The sequence below is a fragment of the Pleurodeles waltl genome, chromosome 11 (genome assembly GCF_031143425.1).
Source record: "Pleurodeles waltl isolate 20211129_DDA chromosome 11, aPleWal1.hap1.20221129, whole genome shotgun sequence".
Taxonomy (NCBI): domain Eukaryota; kingdom Metazoa; phylum Chordata; class Amphibia; order Caudata; family Salamandridae; genus Pleurodeles; species Pleurodeles waltl.
Window position 1 is genome coordinate 628,018,576 of NC_090450.1, and position 25,392 is coordinate 628,043,967.

Sequence of the window (25,392 nt, forward strand, 5' to 3'; positions counted from 1 at the left end):
TGGGCAGTACAATTATTGTGTGTTATCTGTTTGTTAGCTGCAAGTCAATGGATAGACCAGAATCACCTTCCATATGTAGTCCTTGACTGCTTAACCTTACTACCCTATAAACGTCAAAGTCTAAAAATGAGATGCTGGCAATTGAATGTCCTTCTAGCTGTATCTATCTCCTGAGTTTCCAGAGACAGCAGGCAGTACTTGTTCCAAAGGTTGCCCCGTTGCCACTGCGTGTCGTGGATCTATAGAACGGGCCTGAACATCACACTCAAGTGTGAATGTGTTCGACAGTGTGAGGCTTGCATCCTAGTGTAACAGTACCGCAACAATATGCAACACAGGGGGAGTTAGTCTGGACTGTAAGGTGTGCGACTCCTACACCAGTGAGAGTCTCGCTCACAGCACGAAACTGCACTATTGGAGTGATGGGTTGATTTGAAAGGAATTTACATCCCACCATGGAAATATCCCCAAAGGGGAGTCCTGGCCTGAACTAATGGTTATGGTGTGAGACTCACATGCAGAAAGAGGGATCTCAAAGGTGACTCACACTCAAATGAAACTGTTCAAAGAATACACGCAAAAAATTAGATTTCCCAGTAAACAAATTTCATGTTTAATCAATATGAATGTTATTCACGGCCATGGATTCCTACACACGTGAGACAATGCTACAAGGTTTGTTATTTTTACACAATGCGTGAGACTATGCTCCAAGGATTAAGACTCGAATCTCATTAAGAAGAGACTGTGTTTGGGATTGCGGGGCTTTCCTAGTGAGCAAGGCTGTGCAGTTGTACACTGTGAGCCTGGTATACAAGTGAGAAAAGGTGTGAGAGACTCCCACCCAGCGGGTGAGACTTGGACACAATGAGCGAGACTGCTCCAAATCTGGATTTATAATCACTGAGTAAAACTATGTAAGAAGGTTTGACACTCACACCCTATTTGCAGGACCACTGGAATTATGCGATTATGCAACGCGTTTTTTTCGCATAATTTGACATCATCTGCTGCATAACCTGGAGGCAGATTTTAAACAAACTAAACTAAACAAAAGTTTCTAAAAACTATTGGGACGTTTGGTCACAGGCAGTTGAAGGCCCTTTGCAGAGGTTAACTGGTCACCTTTCAGTTGCTTGTTTCTACATGTGATTGTTATGCTGGTACTAATGGAATGAAATCGTTGTTGAAACAGTATTACCAGGTGTAAAACTTACAAAACAATGAAGTCAAACTAACAAAAAGTGTGCTGCAGTATGCCACATCATTTGGCATTTCTTGCCACATAATTGTCTAGCCTGCTGCTTTATTTGGTGTTCCACTGACGTATAATTCCAGTGACCCTGCCTATTAGTGAGGCTGTTCCCTAAAAAGTGAAACTCAGCTCATCCTCAAAGCGTGGATCTGTGCACCAAGTTGTTGGACATAGACCCGACAAGGGGTACTTTGAAAGGTGTCGCCCCAATTGGCCTCATTAGTCTTTTGAATGGGATCACCCGCCCTGAAAACTGTCCTTTCTATGCATTATATTTTAATTCCAACTGAATTCAATGGATTCGCCTTTCTGGAGACTCAAAATGTTGATTTGCCTGCTGTGCAGCCAGACTCACAATCAGCGTGTCAGGCTTAGGTGTAAGACTCACACCTCCTGCTTCCAATACACACCTTAAAGTTCCCCGCAACATTAAGTCATACAAACTGGGTGGCACAAGAGAAAATGAAGTCTTTTCATTTTCCTCAAGAAAGAAAACCGAAACACTCCTAGTTTCGTTTCTCTGGGCTCTTAAATGTAAGTTTCAGTTCTATTTGAGGGTTGAGCGCACAAGCGCTCTGGATCCTGCTATAATCTTTCCTTGGGCTTTTAACACTGCCCATGTCACACCCATCAGTTTGGTTGGTTTGTGGGCTTGCCTTTTAAATTTGCTTGTTTATATATGTTCAACAGAATCATGCACTGCACAGCTAAGTTTCTCAAGGAAAGGAAAGTGTGCAGAATTTTGAGAACAAAAACCCCAACTGATGATCACCTTTTTGTGCCCCTGAGTCCACAAGCTTCCCATACACTCCTTACCCCCTCCCTCCAAGTCGATATTAGCCCTTGGACTTAATAGGTCGAGTCCTTGGAATGGCTCAGAAACATGGTCCTATCGTGGGAACATGAGGTTGGGGATGGTCATGGAGGGGTACACAAGCCAAGACTGACTTCTCTAGTCCACAGTTCCAGGCGGATTGGTCGTGTAATGACGGTAAGCAGAGACACCCCAGGCCCTGGTCATGGCTAGGATGCAGATTCACGGGCAGGGAATGTACTGGAATGATACTTTTTTGTCACCTGGAGTACTTGTAATTTTAAGTATAATACATCCATCACTTAGCGTTAATGGCATTGCACCTAGTCCTACACCCTGCTACATCATTTTAGAGCAGAGGGGTGCAAGGCGGAGATGTAGTCTATCCTCCTCTTTGTCCTCTGAAGGGGAGGTGGTTCCTGCTCCATCAACCCCTGCTGTTCAAACTCCAAGCCGTCAAGTGCAGCCTCTGCAAGGACCTCCGGGAGAAGCATGAAAACATCAGAGGGGAGGGATGGAGAGGAAGAACACACTCCAGCCCGGAGGCCAATATCCAAAGGAAACCAATTTGCACACGGCCAACGGGATGCAATCAAAATTACCCTATCCCCCACCCTCCGGATTCATACCAGAAAGGAGTGGAGTAACTGAAAAGGGGGGAATGCTCAAAGAAGACCATGCGGCCACTGACGAGTCAGCCGGTCAACCACCCAAGCTTGATGACACCGAAACCGGGAGCAGAACCACCTCAGCTTCGCATTCTATGGGGAGGCAAACAAGTCCACAACCAGATGACCCCATCTCCTCACCAGACAATGGAACAGTTACAACTGGAGAGAAAAATCCTGGGAGGAAGGAATGACCCTACTCAACAGATCAGCTCGAACATTGTCCACCCCCTGAATGTAGGTAGCCCGAAGAGACAGAACATAATCCTGAGCCCAGAAGAAAATGTCCCATGCAATCAGATTCAGAGATCTGGACCTGGTTCCCCCTGTGTGTTAATGTAAGACTTGGCGACCAAGTGGTCGGTCTGCCCCCTGCAAGAGCCCCTGAAAATGCACCAGAGCCAGCAGAACAGCTTTTAACTCCCACCAATTCGAGGACCTCCCTGACTCCCGGAAAGACCAAAACCACTGTACCTGCTCCGAACCCAGCCACGCCCACCACCGTGAGAGGCTGGCATCGGTCGTCACCACCACTGGCACCAATGGAGACAAAGGCACCCCTATTCGGAGATGAGCCGGCACCAGCCACCAACCCAACTCCCTGCGAATGGACCCCCGACACAGAAATTCTCATCAGAAGATTGCAAGGATCCAGGGACCAATGGGAGAGAAACCAGTTGACCAGACAAAGGAGATGAAATCTGGCCCAAGGGATCACGAAGATCACTGAAGGCAAGTGACCCTGGAGCCGCAACCACTGAAGTGCTCTGGGAGCCACTTGTGACAATACAGTGCCCACTTGCTCCTGAAGGCCCACCAACCTCCTTTCCGATACAGTCACCAACCTCAGCAGAGTCAGAAACTCAGCCCTTATGAACACCAGGTCCTGGGAAGGTTCCAAACCTGATTTCCCCCAGTTTATCAAAAATCCGTGACCCTGGAGGACCTGCAAGATACATGCCACATGAACCCGCAATAGATCTTTGCTCGGAGCCTGTAACAAAAGTTCGTCCCGGTAAGGATGCACAAACACCCCTTCTGCATACAGAAGCGCCATCAGCAAAGCCAGCACTTTCTTGAAAACCCTTTTTTTTAATTTTAGGCCAAAGGGAAGAACACAGAACTGGAAATAGTCTGGTCCAATTGCAAAGTGCAGGAACTTTCAAAAAGACTCTGCGACAGGCACATGGAGGTATGCATCCTGCAGATCCAGTGACCCGAAAAAATTCCCTGGTCCAGTCAGAGGAATAATTGCTTGAATGGTCAACATCCTGAAGTGCACAGTCTTGATCCAGAAATTCACCCACTTGAGATTGAAGAAAGGACGTAAACCCTGAGACACCTTCAGAACAAGGAACAGGATGGAATAAACACCTTGGCCTTGTTCGCCCAGAGGCACCCTGGAGATGGCCCCCTTCAAAAGCAAGTCCTGAACCACCTCCAGCAAGGCCACCCTCCTGTTGCAAGGGTGTTGAACGATTCCCAGTAGCCGGAGGAACCAGATCAAAATCTATGGTGTAGCCATTCTCCACAATGTTCAGGACCCAATGATCAGTGACATCTCCCCGCCATACAGACATAAAATGCTGCAGCCACCCCCCAACCTGCCAATCGCCCCCACAACTATGATTGTCAGGAGCCCTTCTTGGGAGCACCCTTTGTAGATGGAACAGACCTCTTAGGAGAAAAGCGGGCTGGAACCTACGCTTCCTGGAAGAAGAGGACTGAGGTTCAAACTTCGGAGAAAACCTAGAATGTTTCTTCCACCCCTTGCCAGATGAGGAACCCCCTTTATAATGCAAAGCATGTTTTCTGTCCTTGAAGGCCTTAGAAATCAAGGTTGGTAACTGATCCCCAAACAGAGCCTGACCCTCAAAAGGAAGTCTCAGAAGTGCCACTTTTTCCCCAGGGTCTGCCTTCCACTGCCTCAACCAGGGAGACCTCCAGGCCCCAATCACAACCCCAGATGCCATAGCCGATGTGCAGATAACTTCAGAAGAAATATCCGCCAGCAAACAGGCTTGCCTCTCCATATCAGCCAGCAATTCAGAACATTCAGAGCAGCTTCAGCAAGCTTGTCAAAGTCCTGAACCAAAGACTGCGCAGAATATGTAGAAAAGATACCAGCCCCTAGAGCTAAATTACCTGCAGAAAAAGCCCTTTTCAGACCAGATTCAACCTTCTGGTCAGTGGCATCAGAAAGAGTACAGTCTTCGGGATTGACAGCGTTTTTTTTCCAATCAACTTAGCCAGCATGGAATCCAACCACACTGAAGGAGGCAGAGCATCCTCCCCTTCCAGCAAATACAACTTCTGAAGAAAATGGGGAACCTGGGCCATGTCAACCTCCTTCTACTCACGGAAAGCCATGTCCTTAACTGTCCCCTGGGCAGGCATAGCAAAATGAGAAGGGGTAACATACTGAGGAAATAAGTGAGACTCAGCCCCAGCAGGCCGAAAAGAAGGAAAACCCATATTGTCTCATACATGAGTCAAAATGTCCCACATCTCCTCACAGAACACATATTTTCCCCCAGAAGAAGTAGAAGGAGCCTCTGAGGAAGAGGAACAATCAGCCAACACTGAAGCTTGAGAGGTAAAGGCACAACTGGATCAGGCAGCACCAGCCTAGAGGCCCCTGGAGACAGCCACCTCAATTCTGTCCTGCACCTCCTCCCTAGACATAAGAGGTGCAGGCCCTTTGAACGTACCCCTGGCCATACGTGCTGTCTTCAGGGGAACAGGAACCATCTTCCCTTCAGAGGACAAAGAGGAGGATAGAATACGTCTTCTCTTTGCACCCCTCTGCTTTGAAATGATGTAGCAACAGAATGCCTAAAACCACCACCGAATTCCTTAAAGAAGGGAAGAGAACCTCCCCACTACACCAATGAAAATGAGGCAGAAATTGGCCCCCCAATCAGGACCAAACCCGAAAATATAAAAGACGCGGGTCCAAAATCCGCCCTTACCCTGCAGATGGAGAAAATCAGACACCTGGGAACACGTCCTGCACCGCGAGGCAGTGACCCAGAAGCACAGGACCAGCTGCAACAGAGTCGTCCAAATCCGTCAGACGACTCGGAAGCTGCACCATCAGAGGTAGCTACCCACACCTTCCCCAGACACAGCCCAGCCAGGAAATCACTGCCAGAAGCCTCACAACTCACTGTGATGTTTCTGTTTAGTGAGGCAAAATGAAACAGGAGGGGCCTGGGGTGGGGGAAATTTTTAACAGGGGATGGGAGGGATCCAGGTGAGGCAAGGGTCCTCATTGGTCACTTAACCCCTTCGCTGCCAGGCCTTTTCCCCCTCCTGTGCCGAGCCTTTTTTTGGCTATTTGGGGCAGTTCGCGCTTAGGCCCTCATAACTTTTTGTCCACATAAGCTAGCCAAGCCAAATTTGCGTCCTTTTTTCCCAACATCCTAGGGATTCTAGAGGTACCCAGACTTTGTGGTTCCGCTTGAAGGAGGCCAAGAAATTAGCCAAAATACAGTGAAAACTTCATTTGTTTTTTAAAAATGGGAAAAAGTGGCTGCAGAAGAAGGCTTGTGGTTTTTCCCCTGAAAATGGCATCAACAAAGGGATTGTGGTGCTAAAATCACCAGCTTCCCAGCTCTCAGGAACAGGCAGACTTGAATCAGAAAACCCAATTTTTCAACACAAATTTGGCATTTTACTGGGACATACCCCATTTTTTAAAAAAATATGCGTTCAGCCTCCTTCCAGTCAGTGATAGAAATGGGCATGAAACCAATGCTGGATCCCAGAAATCTAAACATTTCTGAAAAGTAGACAAAATTCTGAATTCAGCAAGGGGTCATTTGTGTAGATCCTACAAGGGTTTCCTACAGAAAATAACAACTGAAAAAGAAAAAAATTGAAATTGAGGTGAAAAAACATCACTTTTTCTCTACGTTTTACTCTGTAACTTTTTCCTGCAATGTCAGATTTTCGAAAGCAATATACTGTTACGTCTTCTGGACTCCTCTGGTTGCGGAGATATATAGGGCTTGTAGGTTCATCAAGATCCCTAGGTACCCAGAGCCAATAAATGAGCTGCACCCTGCAGTGCGTTTTCACTCTATACCGGGTATACAGCAATTCATTTGCTGAAATATAAAGAGTGAAAAATAGCTATCAAGAAAACCTTTGTATTTCCAAAAAGGGCACAAGGTAAGGTGTTGAGGAGCAGTGGTTATTTGCACATCTCTGAGTTCCGGGGTGACCATATTAGCATGTGAATTACAGGGCATTTCTCAAATAGATGTCTTTTTTAGACACTCTCTCATATTTGGAAGGAAAAAATGTAGGGAAAGACAAGGGGCAATAACACTTGTTTTGCTAATCTATATTCCCCCAAGTCTCCCGATAAAAATGATACCTCACTTGTGTGGGTAGGCCTAGCGCCCGCGACAGGAAACGCCCCAAAACACAACGTGGACACATCACATTTTTTTAAAGAAAATAGAGGTGTTTTTTGCAAAGTGCCTACCTGTAGATTTTGGCCTCTAGCTCAGCCGGCACCTAGGGAAACCTACCAAACCTGTGCATTTTTTAAAACTAGAGACCTAGGGGAAACCAAGATGGGGTGACTTGTGGGGCTCTGGCCAGGTTCTGTTACCCAAAATCCTTTGCAAACCTCAAGATTTGGCTAAAAAACAAGTTTTCCTCATATTTTGGTGACAGAAAGTTCTGGAATCAGAGAGGAGCCACAAATTTCCTTCCACCCAGCGTTCCCCCATGTCTCCCGATAAAAATTATACCTCACTTGTGTAGGTAGGCCTAGCGCCCACAACAGGAAATGCGCCAAAACGCATGTGGACATATCACATTTTTTTAAAGAAAACAGAGGTGTTTTTTGCAAAGTGCTTACCTGTAGATTTTGGCCTCTAGCTCAGCCGGCACCTAGGGAAACCTACCAAACCTGTGCATTTTTGAAAACTAGAGACCTAGGGGAATCCAAGATGGGGTGACTTGTGGGGCTCTGACCAGGTTCTGTTACCCAGAATCCTTTGCAAACCTCAAAATGTGGCTAAAAAAACACGTTTTCCTCACATTTTGGTGACAGAAAGTTCTGGAATCAGAGAGGAGCCACAAATTTCCTTCCACCCAGCGTTCCCCCAAGTCTCCCGATAAATATGATACCTCACTTGTGTGGGTAGGCCTAGCGCCCGCGACAGGAAATGCCCCAAAACGCAATGTGGACACATCACATTTTCTGAAAGAAAACAGAGGTATTTTTTACAAAGTGCCTACCTGTAGATTTTGATATTCTGTTCAAACTTAGCTGGGTAAATAATCATACAATAGCCAAGCTAAACTATTGCTATTCCCTAGAAAATACCTTTTAAAATACCCCAACTTAACAACAATCCAAAGAATTAAAACGTCTTACAATTCAAACAATCATTCCTCTATCCGTAGATCTTACAAACTGCCCTAAAAATGCCACTCAAGTAACTACCAACTACCCAGCACCTCTCATACTACAATCCATCAGTGATAGAAGATCAGTTCCATGCTATAGCACACTCTTCAATATTGGTAAAAGATCAATCAGAAACCTGGAAAAATCCAAACTCAAAATCTTAAAAGCTCTACAAGAACAGAGAAATAAATCACAAAAACCTAACTTTACTTTGTAAAGCAAACCGTAAAAAATGCAGATTAAGAATGCCTTGAACCTCCCAAAGCTCTCTTTAAGGTCGCCAAATAATGCATTTATTCAACTCAACAATCTGTAATACCACCTTGGATCCTAGTGCCCCCTACTAGCATTGCCAACTTCCTCTTTGAGATACTACAATGGATACATAAGTAGGTAAACAAGGTCTCTTAGGCAGATACACCACTGAGAACCACTTAAATGTTTATCCTTTAACAGTCTAGACAAAAGATCATTCTAGACACACTTTAAATATTAGCTTTCTCAACCCTCCTTATATGTTGACACTCTCATTCCCCAACACATTCCTACAGAGGAAATATAATTAATATTCCTAAAATCTGGTCATATCACAAACTTCTAAAAAGCTTTCCAAGTAAATTAATTCACATTTTCCATCTTAAGTTTCCAACAATGACTTCCCGAATCTCTTCTATTGTAGTTTTGTATGGCAAAAAAACAGCGACCCTTCAAATCCTGGATGACATCCTTTAACCAGCAGATAAGGCTGATGTTTATCCCTAAGTGTTTATCCACGTGTTAGTACATTTGATACAACTGATCACCAGACCCTTCTTTTCATCTTCTCAAGTACGATGGGTACATAATCACATAATTCTTTTGTGAATGGCATAGGTTTTAACTGGACCTATACAAGTTTTCTGCTTTCCAATAAAATGTGGTGTACCACGCAAATCCATAGTTTCTGCCTTTTATTGAAACTTTAGAAAGAACCAGTTGGCCAAATGCTGCAAGGAAAAGGGACCACCATTCGCAGACACACTAATGAACCCATTCACATTTAAAAGTCTCCCACACATCAGCCATAACACTACCAAAATTAACTGTTGAAGATCTAATTAAGTAAATGAGCCTAACACTGAGAACAGTGAATTCCTCCTTCTATATACAAAACAATCACTGCCTCTAGTCCAAAAACGGTCAGAAAAAACTACCACAAATCCTCTTCCCTAGAGCAGCTATTGCACGAGGATAGAGGAATCAAAGGCAGAGACATACACAAAATGGCCTTATCCTCAAACTCACTCCACCTAAACTTTGTTCATATGGACTATACATGTATTTTGCTAACTACATCAGGTTTTCATAATCTACACATCTTCAGCAAAGGCAATGTTTTATATTAAACACATGTTGCAATAGATATGAAAAATAGAAAAAATATAGGAACATTTTTACATATCTCTTTTTTTCTCTGCACACTTCCTCGTACATCGTGTGGTATATTTACTTTCTGCCCAAAAAGTTATGATGTCTCAACTTGTAAATATAATTAGAAAAATAAAATATTAATTGTGAAAAAGTATATAAGACGGGGGCTTATGGTTTTGTGAAGGGACAGTTTATTTTTCGGTATTTGATCAACAATGAATCTATCCTCCCCTACAACAAAAGCAAAAGTCTCTATTCACCTTGGTCTGAACTTTATGCCCTGACTAAGAGTAGCGAAGAACTAAGAATTCTTATTTATTGATATATAACACTTCATACTGCACTTTTGAAGTTTCTAAACACTGTGTTAATATACCCCAGTTCAAAAGTGCGCAAGCTATTAACTTCGGAAAGAGAGAAACTAGGTCGCCTTTGCCAGAATTGTGACTTGCCGATTACCATCCATTCAACGAGGCATCTTGCCGACTTCAGCTTCAGCCAGATTTGTCAGGTGAGAAATCAAAAAAATGCCCCACCTGTACTTTCCTCTAAAAGCCTGGCAGTGCTGGTGCCTCAGTGACTACCTGACTGGGCAGTCCATGACTAACTTTTTCCAAGCCCTGGTGGACGTCCAGAGGCAAAATCAAGGGGAATGTTTCAAAATAATGTTGAAAAATGCTCCTGTATTTCTTTTTTTTACCTCAGATGGGTGCATAGTTCTGGGTTCACAAAGGTTTCCAGGAATGCTCCTATAAACCTGTGACAGTTGCAGGTATTAAGGAGTACTTCTGAAAGCCTCTTTGGATTCCTACTTGTGTTCTTACGAAGGTTTTAAGGATGTGTAATACAGCATATTGTAAAATTATAGTTGTGAAAATGCTTCAGCAAGTGTTCATCTGCATTTTCTCCATGTGAAAAATATCTCTCCCCCCCCTAAGAAACCCTTCTCCTACACACTCAATTACCTTTGAGGGTATTCTCAGACCATTCCTTCACTTAAAAGGCATTTACTCCTGCCCTTCACGTATGGTTTCAAGGTGGAAATAGTTCAGAAATAAGTTGATGAATAACCACCAACTTCTGAATTTCATAAACCTTCCAACCCAACCCTGGCCTTGAACACTTACTCCCTGGCCCTAAAGTTGGATTTACACTTTAATAGTATTACTCCATCCTTCGGTAATATTGTGCATGCATGACTCTTTATGTGTACAAATTCATATGTTATGATAGCACTTGATATAGCACAATGACTTGCTCACAAAGAGGTATCTTAACACTCAGCAACCATTCAAAATAACCAGGTCTTCAGATGTTTTTAAAGCTTATGAAATGTGAACAAGATCGAATATTAAGGAAGCTTGTTCCAATAATGAGAGGGATCAGCCACCGTATCTCGAATTACAAATACAGCGGTGACACAATAGGAGTTTATCTTTAGATCTAAGATTTCTGCTAGGGCAGTAGTGAGTAAGGGCCAGATTTAAGAAAAGTGGTGCTGCACCTAATGCAGCACCACTTTTCTTGCACCTCTTAGCACCCCCTTAACATACCCTGTGTTTGCCATATCTAATATAATGCACACCATGGCAGTAGTTAGGGAACTAGCATCAAAGTTTTTGATGCTAGTTCGGAGCTTTGCAGTTTTAAAATAAAAAATTTTATGCTAATCCTGCAAAGCCCAATGAAGCCCATTGTAACTAATGGTGTACCTCCTTTTAACGTCTGCTCTTAGATTTCTTTGCGCCATTCCACCCCCAACGGGGGAACGCCCCTTTTGCATACCTTATGCCTGGTGCAGGCATAATGTAGCGCAAAGGGTTACAAAGTGGCACAATGCATGCATTGCGCAACTTTTTAAATTTGTAAATTTAGAGCAGTGATTTTTAGCCTCGTTGGGCCACATTAGTGTAAACAAAATGATGCTTATCTGGCGCAAGGAGGCGCTAGGGGCTCCTAAATCTTCCCCTAATTTTCTCCCATAGGTAGACTGGAACCTTACTGACCAGAAGTTTATAAATAAGACAAAGAATTTTGAACAAGGATCATTTCCTTTCTGGGAGCCAGTGGAGAGCTTTGAGCAAAGGGACAGTTATTGAGCCTGGGGGAAGCTTACTGACCAGGCTTGCGGCAATATTTTGAATGACCTGCAGATTGGAAAGGCACAACTTGCTGGCTGCTTCAAGTAAGGAATTCTCATAGTCAAAACGACTCATTCTAAGAGCTTGAATAAGACCCTCGTGGGAGCCACTGAAAATCTTTTTTTTTATGACACCGGTTGCCCAAGAAGGCACCACAGATAGACACAACCTGATCACTCACAGACAAGTTCTCATTAATAAGAAAACCAAGATTTTTAACTGTCCTCCTGGGCCAAGGAGCTGATCGTAACTCAGAAGGCCACCAATCATCGGACCAGTTGGCCGCCCTTTTAAACAGCACACTCTTGGTCTTGTCTCCATTAAGTTGTAGACAGTTCAAAGTTAACCATGCAGCGATTTTCCTCATGCAGTCGGTAAACATATTTTTGACGTTTTCCAGGCTTTGCACAAAAGAGATGATTAATTGGGTTTCATCTTTAAAGTGTTTTATTTCAAAACCACAGAACTTAACTTTCTGGGCAAGGGGTTCTACATAGATGTTAAAAAGGGTGGGACTCAAGCAAGCTCCTTGGGGGAACATATTGTCCAGGAGCATGGACCGAGAATTAATGGTGTCTAGTGAGACTATTTGGGTCCTGTTACTCAGAAAATCTTTAAGCCAGTCTAGGGCCTTCCTATGGATGCCTATCTCATAAAGTCCTTGAGCTAGGACGGAATGAGAAACGGTTTCAAATACGGCTGACAGATCAAGTAGGACCAGCATACCTGACATTCCAGCATCTAGTGATAGTCTGATGAAATCAACTACTGCCACCAGTGATGCTTCCATGCTGTGAAAAGCTTTAAAGCTCGACTGCAAGGTGTGCAGAAGATGGTGTTCATCCAAATAGGAAGAGACTTGTTTATTTATGAAAGATTCCAGAACCTTGTCCAGGAAAGGGAGGAGCAAAATGGGCCAATAGTTGACAGGCTCTTTAGGGTCAACATTAGGTTTCTTTAAAATAGGTAAAACCTGCACAGATTTCCACTATAGTGGCATTACTGCTGAGATAGTTATAGACTGTACAGAGGCATGATGGTAGGTACAAGTATGGTTGACAAAGCAGCCATTATGTGAAGGTGACAAGGGTCAGGAGTTGGTCCAGATTTCTGATACTTTTTCTGGGTGGGGAATTATTAGTAGAAGGATAAGCAAGTCAAGAAGTAGTATTATGAAAGTTCTGATAACTTTTCTCAATTTTCTCCTAAAAGTGGTCTGCAGAGTATCACACAGAGCTTGAGAAACTGAGAGGGCAGAGGCGAGGGGCTTAGTGAATTTTTTAGCACCTTGAACAGTTCTTTAGCTGAGTTTCAAGCTTGGTCCATCCTATTAATTGTGTGTAGTTTGTTCACTTCTTTGATCTTCCTATGGAAGACTCATAGGGCTAGTTTATATGCCTTTTTGTCTGAGGCAGATTTTGTAACATGCCATCTCCTTTCCAGTCTTCTTCAAGTCGTATTTTCTATTCTCATTTCAGTTCAGTACCATGGAGTTTGATGTCTAACGGCCTTTAGGGAGCCCTGTTTAAAATGGGCAACAGTATTCAAAGCCTGAGAGAAAGAGTCCTGGAGCTCGGCTAAGGTTGAGTTTATGTCCTGGGTATTTTTTATGCCTGGGGGATTAAAGACAGGTTCCAAAATGTCTGGAGTAACCCACTTCTAGGGCCTCTTCTACTTCTGCCTTCCCTCTTAGGCTAGTTGGACACTCCTAACTGGGAACTAAAAGCTGATAAAGTAATGATCGGTCCATATTAAGGGAATGTGCGGATCAATGTAAAAGTGCTGTAAGTTAGTAAACACTAGGTCCAGAGTGTGGCCAGCTTTATGAGTAGGGCCAACAACTATCTGATGTCGACTTAACATTTCAAGGTCAGTGAACAAGTGGGGTACATCCATAATTGAGGCAATGTCAGCTTGATAGTTAAAGTCACTCACACAGAGAAAATTGTCCATGGCAAGAACATGTGGTCGTAGACATTCTGTCAGTTTATGGCTAAAATCCTTCTTAGAACTGGGAGAGCAATAGTCTACTGTGCCCTTCGAGAAGTCAGAGAGAAATGAGTCAATGATCTTGACCTTAAGGGAGTCAAGGTAAGCAATAGCCACTCCGCCTTCCCATCTTGAGTTCTCTGTTTAGTCTAGCCATACTATAGTTTCCAGGGTGTGCCGTAGTGATACAAAGAAGGGCAACAGGGGTGTTAGAGATGGGGTTTCTGGTTGTCTAGGATATGCAACTAAGGCAGGCAGAACACACCACTCTAGTCAGGGCAACTAAGTTACACACCAACAATAACCTATACTCACCGCCTATTAGCTTGGCACAGAGCAGTCAGGCTTATTCCCAAAGGTCATGTGTAAAGTGTTTGCACAGCACACATCAATGACACAATAAAAGCACCACAAAAGAGACTCCATACAGGGCCATATAAAGATATGTTCCTATATTATACAGATAGGACCAAAATGACGTAAAACATAAGCACTGTGCATAATAAGTAATCACTGAAAGTTTCTATTTATCCTGACTTTCGGTGAATCCAAACTTCAGAAATATGCTGCAGGAAAATATGATCATTACAGTGAGACTTGGTATTCTGATGAGGCAAGAGTGAGGATACTGCTCATCAAGCGACACTTTGCAGACCCATCATATATTCAGTACAAGCCGAGCAAGAGATTTGGTCATCTGACCAAATGACAGCAATTAGGGCAAAACGGCATGGTTCTCATAATTTATGGATGCAATGCCAAGAATACCAATCACCTCAATATACTTAGGGCGTAGTGCACCTGCACTCATTTGGAGTGTCACAGTAATTGGGGGTTTTCCTAGTCTGGAGGTTGCCTAAAGATACGTATGACTCTGTGCATGATATATGGTAGTTTGTAGCAGTGACAGAACAATCAAGGGGTTAACCCATTCCACCACCTACATGGCAGGCAGGTGCCCCCACAGGATATGCGCCCAACACGAGGGGGGCACTCACTGCTTACAGCCTCGCTGAGTCCCCCCTTGGATTAGCAATGGCCTGCGGGTGTGCAAGGCAATGGCTGGTTGAGGTGGCAGTCCGGCAGTGTTCAAGCCCATGTTGCATCATGTCTGGGTCCCTCCAGGGTCTCCCAAACTGCTGTTATGAATGCCTGCAACTGGAGACGCCTGCAAAGGCTTGTGGGATGGCTTTCCCTGCAGAAAGCTGATCTGGCGGACAGTGTGCCCAGGGCCTCTCTGGAGCTGCTGTGACTGCTAAAACTGGAAACCTCCAGCAGGGAAACCTCTCTGAAGCTTTCACGGCTCCTTGGCTCTGGGGGAGAATCTCTGGCACGTCGATGCTTCTGGCACAGCCTAGGCAGCTCGTCTTTCAGAGAGGGGGCCACACAGCGAGGTACAGCAGGGGCTCTCTACCACTGGGAAAAAAGGTGATACAGTGGCTGCACAGGGCTAAAGCAGTTTAATTAATCGTCATGGCTTGGTCGAGGGACAGTCCTCCAGGAACTCTGATTCTCCCACTCCTCAGCACTTCTTGACAGGAGATGGTACAGCTCTCGTCATGCACTGGCTACCACAAAAGCACTTGCTATGCTCTATATGGCTCCAGCAGCACTCATCTTTCAGGTTTGGGGCAGCATCTCTGCACACTTGGTAGGACCCTGGGCATGCCACCAAGCCTTGGAACACTTAGAGGAGGATACAACCGAAAGAAAAATACAGAGCGCTCCCCATGAGCTGCATTAAAAAAGCCAAGAAGCAGGAAAACAGCTCTCTTTCTGCACTGGGCTCCTTGGGTGGCACTCTAGGAGCACAAAGGAGGCAGACAGGCTGGCACAACTAGGTAGGTGGTGGTTCTTCCTGATAGTCCTTGTAGTGCCTGGGTCATCCAAGGTTAGGGAGCATCTGGCTCCAGGGTAACAAGCAGGAAAGAAATCCAGTGAATCCTTTATGTCACCCAGCCAGCACCAGCCATCAGGACAACAGCAGATGAGCAGTCCAGATGAGTCATTCGTGCAGCCCAGCAGTCCTTCGACAGAGGTTCACTTCCAGGTTCCAAAAGTGCTCTAAAAACCATGGGGTCAGAGTCTCTTTGCTTATACTCCAAAATGTCTTTGTTCAGGGCGTGACTTCAAATGAACCCTTTCAAGTGTAACACAACTCCTTTCAATCCAGCCATTGCTCCAGACATCAGGAGGGGGTATATCAGCTCATTGTGTGAGGCAGGGACACAACCTATACAAATGTAAGTGCATTCAGCCTCCCTCTCTCCCAGCCCTGGAAAATGCAGATGGGTGCAGATGCCTCTCCTGTCCCACCTAGCCTCTCCTGCATTGTGGCTGTCTGGAAGGTATGTATCCAGTGTAACTGTCACTCTGCCCTAGACATAGATTGGAGTCAGGCTGCAAAGCACTAACTTATAAGCAGTCAGAAATGCCCACTTTCTAAAACTGGCATTTCTAAAATTGTAAAAATGCTACGGTAGCAGGATTTTTCACTACAATTCCAATCATTGCAAACATACCACACTACTCTTTTCAGATTAGAAATCACAAATTAATAATTTGTAAGGGAACTCCCAATGCTAACCTATGAGAGGAGCAGCCCTCACCGTAGTGAAAAATGAAGTTGGCTGTTTATCACTACTAGGGCATGCAAAACAGTACAAGTCCTACCTTTTACAAAGACAGCACCCTGACCATAAGTCTACCCACGGCCTACCTTAGAGGTGACTTAGGGGCAGTAAAAAGAGAGTTCTGGCCTTGGTAAGTATCTTGAATTACCAAGTCAAGGTGGCAGTAAACTGTGTACCCAAGCACTGCAGTGGCAGGCCTGAGACAAGTTTCAAAACCTACTCATGTGGGGGTCACAATCAGTGCTGCGGACCCACTAGTAGCATTTAATTTACAGGCCCTGGCTATAAGGTATACCCCTTTACTAGGAACCTACAGATAAATTAAATAAATATGTGTAACAGGTGAGACTCAATGCTAAGTTTTAGGAAAGAATGCACATGCATTTTAGCAGTGATTAGCAGTGGTAAAGTGCACAGAGTCCTAAAGCCAACAAAATGATGGTCAGAAAAATAGGAGGAGAAAGGCAAAAGGTTTGGGCATAACCCTGGTAAAAGAACCATTTCCAACAAGGGTGAAGCCAAGTTTCAGTAATAAAACAGATATCAAGTTGATAGAAAGAAAGCAAATCCCATAATTCAGTTGTGTGTTTAGGGATAGACCTTACGTTGATGTAAAGGCCTTTTATTGTAGGGAATTAATTGGGGAATTCAGAATATGATTCTTTAAGAGAGTCTATAGATTTAGAGAGAGTAGTCTTTTCTCCAAGAGACTCTCGTATGACTAAGATGGGTCCTCTCCTTTCCCAAGATGCCAAGGCCCAGGGGTGGTAACGCAAGAAAAAATGCATTCAGTGCATGTGGATGGGTCCTCCAAACAAGGGAGGAATTGGGAAGCACAAGGGGAATTAGCTAACATATGTCATGTCACCAAGTTCTTACATTTTTTCAGCTCATCATTGGTTTAGCAAATCATATGGAAAAAGCTTGCCTTCCTGGTGGGAGATGCAGGGTTCCTGGCACGTGGCAACATTCAGACGGGTGCAGACGGGCTTGCCTTTGCTCCACCTTTGGTTCCCCGGCTGCCATGCTCTTGTTATATAGTGAACAGAATTTGAAAGCTACAAGTACTGGATTTCTAAGTGAACTAAAACGGCGGCCACTCTAGTCCACCCAAAGTGCCAGAATTAATACCCTTTGCTCCCTTCGCACAAACTGGGTCAACCAGGGCGGACTGGGGAGCAAAAGGAAGAAGGGGGATAAATCGAGATCGGATAGTCTGTAATATGCCTTGAGTGCTCCAGAAATATCTTTCCCATCCCACCACCTCTAAATAAAGTGTTTCAGCGGGCATGTGAATAGCCTCAGAGTGCAAGAATACGCCAAAATGAATGTAGATGTGAAATATCAAGAAAAGCAGACTTATGATTGGATTAAGACATCTTTAAAAATCTTTTGGTGCATGAGAAAAATGAGGACTTGCCTTGTCAAATGGTGGTAATAACATACTTTACACTCGTAAAACAAGACACTTGTGCAGGTAAATGTACTTTCACACCCCAGCGTCTTTAAGATTTATGCTACCTGTGTAGCAAAATTGTTTGATTTCTCAGTAGGCCAGTGCCCACTGCTGATCTTCGAGACAGTAGGCCTGTTCAGGGAAGAGCAGGACAAAAACAATTTGGGGGCTCGAAGATGTTTTTTAGCAAATGCTCAAACCTCTGCCAGTGCTGACATGGTATGGCTGCCTTCCCCCACATGATACGTTAAAGTGCTGCAGTCAGGCTGTGGCCTGAATACCAATGCTGAAAGCTCTTCATACCGTAGCTTGTAAAGTAATGAAAATCCCTCGTGATCAAAAATCATGCTTTATCTGTGTCCGCAGTGTATCTTATAAGAAATGCGATCACGCACGGAGAGAAGACTTACTGAATGCAAGCAGATATTAAATTGCAACAACGCTGATAACCAGCTCCGAGAATCTTTAAGAACAGCTGTACTACTAGTTGGTGGAGGTTGTGTGTCTGTCTGTGCACGCACTCATCTGTGTTTGTGTATGTGTGCATGAGAGAGTGAGATAATAGCTTGTGTCATTCCTTATTGCCATGTTTACTGGGACATGCGATGACGGACACTCAGGAGTGGTTGTAAGACGAGACATTTGGGCAGAAGATGAAAATGATGGTCGGTAATGAAGAGTGTAAGTCATTTCTTAGGGCTTTTGACCTTGTGCTTAAAGCCATGCATCACTAAAATGGGATTATGTAAAGAATTTCCAAACTCTAGTTGTAGAGTAACAGTGGGTATCTTGGATGATTTTGCTATAGTCCATCCTACTGGTTTTATTGTCCCCAACCAGTCGCAGATTGCACACTTAAAGTATTAAAAACTTCGGATGTTTACTCATCTTATTATTCTATAAACATTAAATTGAAGTCGCGGATCATTTTGAGTATGTCTGTTTCAGAATATCAAATAAATAAAAAATAAAAAAAGAATTAAACACTTTCATTACAATGACAACTTACATCAATGGTGAATTACAACAGAAGACTCTTCTGGATTTCTCTCCTTTGTTCTATCTTCTTTCGTCTCCCTCAAAGGCGCATCAAGATATTACAGAATCTCCATTGCGATGCCACTATCTAAATAAGAATGTGGGCTAATCGTTCCAAAATCTCCAAAATGTCCATACTGTATTTTCAGACTAACACAGCAACCAATTGGCATCCTTGGTGTAGTCTCCCCTTTCTTTTTGCCTCTGTTTCCTGTGTTTTTTACTGTGTGCTGGACTTTGTTTTTGCTGGTTTTGGTACTCTGGGTGCTTTACCACTGCTGACCAGTGCTAAAGTGTGTGTGCTCTCTGTGTAAACTGTATGTGTGATTGGCTTTTCCATGATTGTCATCTTTGATTTACTAGTGAGTCCCTAGAAAAGTGAATTAGAGGTGCCATGGGCCTATAAATCAAATGCTATTAGTGGGCCTGCAGTACTGCTTGTGCCTCCCACATGAGTAGCCTTATAAACATGGCTCAGACCTGTCTCTGCAGTGTCTGTGTGTGCAGATTTAAACTGCCAATTTGACCTGGTAAGTATCCCGGCTTGCCAGGCCCAAACCTTCCCTTTTTGTACATGTAAGGCAGCCCTAAAGAAGGCCCTAGGTGGCCCCATGGGCAAGGTGCACTTAATGGTAAAGGTAGGACATGTACTGATGTGTTTTACATGTCCTGACAGTGAAATACTGCCAAATTCTGTTACCATGCCTACCTCTTTCATAGGTTAATATGGGGACTGCCTTTAAATATCTTTTAAGTGCAGTTTCCCATTGTGAGCAGATGGAGATGGGTGTTTGGGGTCTCTGAACTCACAATTTAAAAGTACACCTTTTGGTAAAATTGGTTTTTAGATTGTCAGTTTTAAAATGCCACTTTTAGAAAGTGGGCATTTTCTGGCTTAACCATTCTGTGCCTCTGCCTGCTTGTGTATTCCACATCTGGGTCTGACTGACAGTTGGGCTTCCCTCTAGACAGTGACACAAAGGGAGCTGGGGTGTAGCCTGCATATCCTGATGAGTCTCATGGGATAGGGTGGGGAGGGAGGAGCTGACACTTCCACATGGAAGGGCTGTGCCTGTCCTCACACACTGCAGTCTCCAACCCCCTGGTGTGTGTCTAGGGATAGGCCTGGGCAAGACAGAATCTTGTCAACAACAGAGACTTTCCTTTGAAATTTGTCTGCTTCAAAGGCAGCAAGGGTTATGAGTAGGGGGCCCAAAACCGCGGAATTTTAGAACACTTCTGGATTAGGAGGAACCTCTGCCAAGAAGAAGAGCTGAAGGGCTGGAGGAGGAGCACTGCCCCTTTACTGTGTGTGCTTTGCAGGGTTGACCTGCAGTCGCTGCTTCTGCCTTAGAGAGGGCAAAGACTGGACTTTGCTGTGTATCCTGCTTGTGAGGTTTCTCCAAGAGCTTGGACTGAGCTTGTCTCCTGTTCAGAAGTCTTATGGTTAGTAAAGACTTCACCTACCAGCCTCTGAGTTCACTGGCTGTGGACTCTAACTCACCAGGTGGTGCCTACTCCAGTTTCTGGGCTCTTGGAAGTGAAGGCTGGCAATAAAAACAAGAAAAAACAAGTGTGCCAACTTCGGACAACACCTTAACTGATGCCACTGCCGGATCCCGCCATGCCACCTGCAACTGAAGCCGTGGTGCCGGCTAGAGTGCAAAGACCCCGCAGGCCCGGTGCTACTGGAGTCTTGCTGAAGTCCATGACTCTGTGAGTCACGAAGTGTTGTGTTACTGACGTCCGTGACACCGACTCAGTTGCGGCGCCTGCAGCCTCATGTCGTGATTACAACCCCGTGAGATCACCCCACTGCTTTTTGACTGCCAGACATTGACCCCGCCAGAAGTGTAAGGAACCGACCCTGCCTCATCTCCCCAACTGCACATGAAGGAGCCGATGCCTCACACTGATGCCTCCACTCCTTTGCTCTGCAGCACCAGAACCGATGCCGCACCGGATCAGCAACGCATCGATCCCCGACTCCGTGCACTGGCTTGTTTCTTCATTTTCACAAGGTACTATACCTGGGGGTCTGTGTGACTCCGTGACCGGCGCCATTGGCGTCGGATTGTTGGGAATGACTCCGTCATGATGCTGTGATATCACCAAATTGAAGCATTTGTGTTTCTAAGCACTATATTGAAGCCTAATCTTTGAACATTCATAACTTTGCTTGTGTGTTTTGGACTTTTATAGTTTTGGCCTTGTTTGATTTGGATAAATATTGGCTAGTCTTCTAAACTGGTGTTGTGTTACTTTTGTGGTATTTTCACTGTGTTACTGTGTACAAATACAAAGTGGTACAAATACTTTACACGTTACCTCTGAGATAAGCCTGACTACTTGTGCCAAGGGAGTGAGCAGGGGTTATCCTAAGTGTGTATCTCTCTTACCCTGACTAGTGTGAGGGTCCCTACTTGAACAGAGTGCAAAGTGACTGCCAACCAGAGACCCCCCAGTTCTAACACCAACCAATGGTAACTGTGTGCATTCTATCTCTTGCTCACCACAACACGATTAAGTGCAGAGATCCCACGACAGGATAAGAGTACAACTCTATTCACTTACATACAACACAAAAAATGTCCCCGCATAGACCTCACAGCAAATACTACAAATTTAATCAAACATTTCACAACACGAAGCCTGCCTCCCATGAGAAAATGAGCTTTAGCTGCTTGTAAGGGGTATGAAAAACAATGGAAATGCAATTACAATTGCAAAAAAGATGACTCGTAGTTCAGTGATGTCTTTGTGTAATTTTTTCAGTGTACCTTATCCTCAAAAGAAGGATCATTAATTAACTTTTACATATTTGGCAGAGGTTAAAATACTCCACATTGGGGGTCATCCATAACTGATCTATTTTGAGATTTCAACACTGAAGATTGTATATAACTGGGCCCTGACATTCATTCATAACTTAGGGCCAGATTTATGAAAGTGTCAACCAATGCAGCTCAGGAGCCAAAAATGGTGCGCTTTGTTGCATGACAAGAAGGGAGCAGGAGAGCACCATAACTACAGAGATATTGCACTCTCCTCACCTCTCCCTTGTGCTGTTGCTGAATTTTGCTGCTGAGCACTATGCACACACCTTTGTGCCATAGTGCTAGGGTGTGTGTCTGAGTCTAGCATACGTTTTGTACTGGAAGGTTTCCTTCCAGTACAAAATACTATGCCTAGTGTGCTGTATAGTGCACCACACATCCAAAGTCAGAAAAGAAAGCAGAGATTAAAACATATCTCCTTTTAGTGCTTGTTTTTCAAGTGGCATTAATGGTTGATACAAAACCCTGCCTACTATTGTTAGTAGATAGCGTTTTGCACTGAAAACCATGGGTGGTTGCATGGGAATGCCCAAGTACGCCCCACGTAACACCACTTGATGCTAAGTAACGCAAAGCACTGCTTTGCGTCACTGTTAGGACACTTTCCAGCGCAAAACAGGTTTTATGCCACAAAGTAAATAGCAAAAAAAACATTTTGTACTCGTTTACGTCACTTTTGTGATGCAAACCCAGCACTCATTGGTTGTAGTTTTCTCTTGACAACGCACAGAGAGAGAAGGAGAGGAAAGCGCACCACATGTCCTTCCAACACAAATACTAATCACAAGCAGTGTGGTGGCGTTGAACTTCAAGGGTGATGTTTTTGTCAACTTCTAATAGGCTAAGCCAATTGTTGCCATTAGTCTCAGGGACGTCACTCTTGTCTCTCTGTCAGAATATAATCTTAATAGAAGAAGTGGTCTCACACACTATGGCACTCATTACAACTCTGGCGGTAAGTCCCGCTTTCCGCCGTGCAGAAGACTGCCAACATACCATTGCGGCAGCGGAATTCCGCTACAGGTATTACGCCTCACAGCTTGGAATCCGCCACAATACAGACACCCACACAAGTCCGCCACACCAAAGATCAGTGATAAATTGGCGATACCAAAACCTACACCGTCACACCAACAGGAATACACCCACAGTATCACAACCCATGAATCAACGCAGCCGTCTTTCAACAGCAGTATTCCATTGGCGGTACACACTGCTGCGCTCAAAATACACACACATTTACAAAACACAACCACCTTGGACAATTAAAAATACACACACCTGACACACATACACACACCACACCCACACACCCAATCCAATATAAAGCACACACCCACAAACCCTTACAACCAAAATTCTGAAAGAAGGCCAGAGAGAGAGACTACCTAACACAAAACCAGCATCCACAGACACACAACACCATCACTCATACAACATCCACACACCTCAAACAACACACAGCAACACATCCCCTCACATATCACAACAGACACCACCTCACACATCACCCTCACCACATCATGGCACCTCAAAGACACCCCAGGTTCTCTGAGGAGGAGCTCAGGGTCATGGTGGAGGATATCGTCCGGGTAGAGCCACAGCTATTCGGATCACAGGTGCAGCAGACCTTCATTGCAAGGAAGATGGAGCTATGACAGAGAATTGTCGACAGGGTTAACGAGTGGGACAGCATCCAAGAACATGGGATGACATCAGAAAGAGGTGGAACGACCTAGGGGGGAAGGTACGTTCCATGGTATCCAGACACCAGATTGCTGTACAGAGGACTGGCGGTGGACCGCCACCTCCTCCCCCACAACTAATAACATGGGAGGAGCAAGTCTTAGTGATCATGCATCCTGAGGGCCTCGCAGGAGTAGCAGGAGGACTGGACTCTGGTAAGGCAAATCTTTACTACTTCATCCCCCCCACCCCACCTGCATGCCATCAGATACTCCCACTTTCACCCTCACACCCATCACCCCAACAACCCACAGATACCCCGCTAACACAACCCACACATTCCAAAATCAAGCCCTGCATGTAACACCAATGCATCGACACCCATCACCAAAACATGTCCAGTAGAGGGACTCACTCATGCCCCAAAATCACCAATCACACAAGGGCCACAGCAATAATGCAAGCACAGGACAAAGGGTAACTCACCCATTGCACAAGATGGCACACACAGATACAATAACTATGCATTTACACACCAACAGGACCAATATCCAACGTCCCTGGACAGGAGGTGCCAGACAAATCCAGCCCCCCCCACAGAAGAGAGCCACAGTGACGACAGCATCTCTGCACGCCTGGATCAAGATGACCAGCCCGGCCCATCAGGGACCATGGGACAGTCGGTTCCCCTGCCACAGTCACAAACCACCACTGAACCTCCCCCCTCAGGAAACACCACCACAGCACCCACCCAGTGGGCCCATCCCTCTGTCCCCAGGGCCCGTCAATCAGCAGTGTGTCCACCACAACAGGGAACCCAGGCAACCCCACTAACACAGGACGATCAGGGACCTGGGGGCAGTGGCAGTGGGCACACGGTTCAGGGGACAGAGGCACAGGATAACAGGGAAGCTGGGAGGACTGCTGTGCGACAGGGGTAGGACAGGCCCAGGGAACCCACTCTCCACGAGGCACTCTCCAAAATCATGGGAGCTTACCACCATTCACAGGAGACCATGGGCACAGTACTGGCCAAGTTTCAGGAGACCCAGCGGCTGCAGGAGGAACACTACCTGGGGATCAGGGAGGACTTGAAGTCCATCAACACCACCCTGGTCACCATTGCAGGGGTGCTGCAGGCCCCTGACACTAGCCTGGATGATGAACAGCCCTCCCCCTCTGCCGGCGCTAGTGGACATGAGGCACCGCCACAGGAACAACAGGCCACCATCGCCCTAACCCCTGCAGATGGAGAACCACCCTGCAAACGGTCCCTGATATCCAGGAACAAGACAGAGAACATTGCCAAGACCCCCGGCAGGAAATAAGACCCCTCTGAATGTCACCCTTCTGTCCCACTTTGTCACCATTTTCACCTTAAACTGCCATTGCTCCACTTCCAATGCACCTGTGAAACAAATAGACTGGACTCTGCCATGGACATTCCTCCACCATCACCCCAGCCCATTTCACACACCCCTCCACTTATTTGCACAGAAATAAACACACTTGAATCACAAAACAATCTGGAGTCCTTCAATAATGTGTAATTGCAAAACCTCTGGAATATAGCAATGTCAATGTACTTGTTCACATACCAATATAACACAGCTGTAGGCCAGCAGTAAACATAGCAGAGGGCACAAAGTGGGACCCAGATCTGTGAAATGGAAAGGCAAAGTAACAAGTCAGGGTCCATACACTGAGTGAAAATGACAGACTTATGCTAGCTCCAACAATAGTCTGAGATGTGGGAAGCAGTTACATCTTCTTACCTGTGTCTCACTGGACGTATTGCATGATGATGTTGTTTCGGTTGTCGACATCTTCTTCTTCTGCCTCCTCTTCTTCACTGTCCACAGGCTCCACAGCTGCCACAAGATCACCATCTGGCCCATCCTCCTGCAGAAAAGGCACCTGGCGTCGCAAAGCCAGGTTGTGCAGCATACAGCATGCCACGATTATCTGTCACACCTTCTTCGGTGAGTAGTATAGGGAGCCACCTGTCAGGTGGAGGCACTGGAATCTGGCCTT